The sequence below is a fragment of the Cherax quadricarinatus genome, chromosome 22, assembly GCF_038502225.1.
Source record: "Cherax quadricarinatus isolate ZL_2023a chromosome 22, ASM3850222v1, whole genome shotgun sequence".
NCBI lineage: Eukaryota > Metazoa > Arthropoda > Malacostraca > Decapoda > Parastacidae > Cherax > Cherax quadricarinatus.
In genome coordinates, this window is record NC_091313.1 from 30278601 (window position 1) to 30283600 (window position 5000).

Genomic DNA, 5000 nt, shown 5'->3' on the forward strand with positions numbered 1-5000 from the left:
AGGTGTTTAATGGCATGTTAGGAAAAGTGTTTAATGGCGATTCATAATTGGTGGTTAGTGATCACCACAAGGCAAGTTGCTAATGACCCATTCAGTACAGGTCAATGATGACCTGTACAGGTTATTGATGACCTCTCAGGACAGTTGGTTGATGAACTCTCAATTTAATTCCCAGAATTTCAAGGTCATTTCACGTTATCCACCACTGTAAAATGAGAAAACTTGCTCTACTGAATTATATTCCCTTAGCTTTTCCTTGAGATTCTGACTAACGTCTTAGATCAAAACGCGTACTCAGAAAATAGAATTTAAAAGTTAAGTTCATTCACCAAGGAATTTTTAGCTCTGGCTGACACACACCTCCACTACATATGCATCAATTAATATTTCTAGATGAGTTAACTGTTGGCGATATATTTTGCGTGTGTCCGTCCGTCTGTCTGTCTGTCTCATAACATAAACTCATTTCTCTCTAATTCCTGTAATCATGCAGACACCTTGACACGTGTGTCCACGACGGGGCTCTGGCGAGGAACTTGGGAAGTGGACGAAGATCATTGGCAAGCTGGCCCGACACACGCCATTGTTCCACACCGTGATGAAATGACATTTTTCCCCCAATTTTTGAGGTTGCTGTAGCCATTTCCCCACTCGCCCCCCCCTCATCTTACCCCCTTCCCACTCTCCCACTCCTCTTCCACCCCCCACCCTCAGGTGGTTGTGTGTGTGTGTGTGTGTGTGTGTGTGTGTGTGTGTGTGTGTGTGTGTGTGTGTGTGTGTGTGTGTGTGATTACGTTGATTGAATTTTCCAAGAAGGGAGAGAGACGGGGGAGACGCAGTCGCCATATATCTTTGAGATGTCTCTCATTTTTTTCCCTCGTCATTCAAAATTTGTGATGACAACAATTATGAAACAAAAGAAAAACTTACGCCTTTTATTTTTTTTTCATAAAGCTTACTGTTGTTTCTCTTTGTAATTTGGTAATTTATTATTTTTTTTCCATGGAGGTAACTGAAGTTCTCATAATTTTTTTTTTAGTTGAAATAATTTTTGTCTATAGTTGATTTGCGGTTTTGACAGAAATGTGGAATTATTTTTTTATTCCACGAACGTGATTCACGCATTTTTTTTTTCAGAGGGAAACCATTGCAAGCAATTATTTTTATTAAGGTATTGCATTTTTTCTGGCAACTGAAATGGCTGAATTTGTTACCAATGGATATTTTTTTTTTTAATAAACAAGCAGAAGTTTTAATTTATGGAATTAGATCCTGTTGGTCAAGAATATATATATATATATATATATATATATATATATATATATATATATATATATATATATATATATATATATATAAATGCAATAAGTATCTTTTGTTTACTAAAGCAACTCGTACCTTTTTTAATCTAATGGATATTTCTTGAGGTAGTACGTGTTTTCTGAAGGTTATATGTAATCATTTACGGGGAGTAATGGCTACATTTTGAGAATAATTTATGACTTTAAGTAAATGAATACATTTATGGGATGATGATAATAGCTTTAAAGAACATGTTGGATATATTAAGAATAATGGCTACTCACGTAACTTAAGAAATGTCTTTAATATTAAATGGGTCCCTTTTTTTTAGGCTACATGTGATTTTATAAAGTGATTATATATCAGTCATGTGTGATGTTTTCATGAGAGGAAGAGGCGCCATGAACACTTACATCAAAGTAATAAAGTATGCTAAACACGTGCAGAACACCTGTCGTAATCTACATATGACATCTCCAGCTTTTCACTCTCAGCCACTTGTTTCCAAGTGGCTGAGAGGATACAACACAGCTCCTTACTTTGCTAGGTTAAACCGTGCCACTGCACGTTACCGGGTAACTTTATTAAGCTGCAGTCCAACACAACAGTAACATCAACGACACGCAGCATTAGTTCCTAGCATTTTGAATTCTAAATTATTTGTTTTTGGTGCTTAAACTGAAAAATTACTATAATTTATGTAGCTCATCCGTTTGGTCAACTTCCATCTGTGCTACTGTGATATTCACCCTCTATGTAACATGTAATGTTTGTACAGTTTTGCTTATTACGGTATAGACGAGACTCACTGACATTTCTGACTCGTAATATTCTTCATCTTAACTCATGCTCTCACCTTTGCCATTAGTCTAATTTTCAACGTTTAGATTTTCTCTTAAATTTTGTACATAGTTGTGCTCTCGCACTTTCGTGTACTCTTGCGTTGTCTGTGTATGTGGGTTTTTGAGGAAGAAGCTTTGTGTGAGAGTATATATGTCGTGTCGAATAGGTTAAACTTGAGATTTTAGCTTAAACAGCAACGCTCTTCTTTCTGAATAAGAGAAGCGAAAATTTGTGTATGCAGTAATTTCGCAAAAATCATTCTGAGCCTAACGAAAAAAAATATATTTCATTGTGTTTGTTTATTATTAAATTATTGTAAACTTATCTAAAATATATTTAGTTGGATTAAGCTAAATTAAATTGCGTTTGTTATGATAAGGTTCGGCAAGTTTTCTAAGGTTCTTTTGGTACAAAATTTATTTTTACATTAACAGTAATGAAAAAAATATATATCTTTAAATGAATAAGAGAAAATTTTAGAAAGGACTTAAATTTAAATGAGTTCTTGCTAACTGACCAATTTTACCTAATCGGCACGACATATATATATATATATATATATATATTATATATATATTATATATATATATATATATATATAATTTATATATATATATATATATATATATATATATATATTTGTGTGTGTGTTGACTCAGAGAATTACAGCCTTTTATTGATTGCTTTAAATTTCAAGATCTGCGGGTCACTACAACAACAATCGCATACAGCATCGTTGGTTTCCCGACATTCATTGTTTGAGGATCATAGTGACTTGAGCCTTGTGCTTCTTGTTTTGTGGCACAACTCTATCATTGAAACCTGTACAGTGGTAGACTTTTCGATGATTCGATATGAAAACGAAAATGGGGTGTAAGGATGAAGAAGATGAGGGGTAGAGAAGAAAGGGTTTGAAAGGAGTGAAGGATGGAGGTTAGGAGTAGTATTACTATAGTAGTTATGGAAGGGGAGGTAGTATTGAAGAATAGGTAAGAGATGGGGCTGGAAAGAAATGATGGTTGTCAGGGTGTGTAAAAGAAGAGAAGGGGTGAAAATTGTGAGGGCTTAAGGTTGCTTAGAAAATCTAGAGGAGAAACACCGTGCGGTGGTGAAGGCGCCGCTTACAATTAACAAGCCATTCATAGCAGTGAGGTTAATTGTTTCTCAGGTGGCTTTCTTGCCCTGGGTTCCTCCCCACTGCAGCCCCTTTTGATGTCTCCGAGAACCAACCACTATTAATCTTGTTATGAAAATGACGAGAAGCGATCGATGCATTACCGCCTCGAGTATCTCAGGGCGAATGAGAGACCAACCACCCCAACACACCAAGCTCTTTCACCACACTCATTATTTGCCCTCTTTTATCTTCTGAAATCTGATGATGGGGTTACAGGCACGAGGAAAAAAAATATGAGATAATTAAACAAGGTTTCACTAAATTTTAATCAAGAATGTGTATTTTGTAGGGATGGAAGGGGGAATTTTTTCATGGGGAAAAATATGTCAAGAAGAACCGAGTTCGATGTTCGTGTCTTCAACGAGGGTCATCCAGGCACATCATGTCCTCGGGAGCGGAAGCTGGCCGTTGCTGTTGCCGTTGCTGCTGCTGCTGCCAGGGGTTGAGGCGTGAGTTAATGTCGTCTGCTGCGGCCTGTTTTTCCCCCCAGAGCTTCTGGATAAACGGAAGCCAATAAATGAAGCAGATCGTATTTTGTTCGCCAGGTCAGCAAGAGGAAGTTCCCGAGTTGTGTTTTTGTCCACTCCCCAGAAACTGTTGTTATTGGAAGATAAAATTGAAGCTCTTGAGAGAGATTCCGCTGTTTTCAGGAGATTTGATCTGCATAAATTTGAAAAAATCTGTACATTATTGCCTGTTTAATGGTACTAATAAGCATACGTATTTGCCACAGTATCAATTTTTATAGATTATTAAGTCCCTCCCGTGGCATGAGACAACAAAAAATGGAGGAAGCATAAAAAACGGGACGAGACAGCTGCGCGCAGCGGAGCGTGAGAGGCAGGAGTCACGCACCAAATTACCAGAACAGATCATTTGCTCACTATTGTTATACTAACATAATTGATCTCCATCACTGCTGAATGATGCCGTAGGCTTGCTGTCTCCGCACAACAGAGGAAACTCATTGGGCCCACGAGAAGAAATACCCACAGTGCTCATGTCAAAACTCGAAATTCCACAAGACCGGATGGCAATTTCTGCCTAAGAAAACTGGCACAGGTCTGGCGCTTTTTTACCTTCCTCGCCAAACACTCACAACTGGAATTAAGAAATATGTTCCGAAATGACGAATAACCAAAATAAATACATAACTTTAATGTATATTAAAACAGTTGTTTAGCGAAATTAACTTGAAAGTGGAGACTCGAATTAGACAAAGCAAAAAATATTGTTTTTGGTGACTGTCAATAATTTAGAACTTACTAAAAGACTGAAGTTCTTGAAAACAAAATTTAAAAAAAAGTCTTCGAAAGACTTTACGAAAGTGACTTGAAAGTAATGAATACCAGAAGAGTGAACTAGTGAAAGCTCAGTAAACCAGAGTCAATCACAAGGGAATAGAAAGTTAAATTTAAGAAAATGAAATTTCCATAATAAGGCAACTTAAAAAGTGACGGAAAATTAGGCTCGTATTAATTCTTCCACAGAGAAGCTGATTCCTACATCTGTTTTCCTGGCAAAGAAAAAATCCAGATAAGCAAGTGTAGTCAATAAATAAGTGTAGTCAGTATACATAAAGTAAAACATGTGTAGTAAGGAAATAATATACATACTGACCTGTCCTCTACATTTGTTACCATGCATGTGTAAAATACAGGAACAGATTTTGAGTATA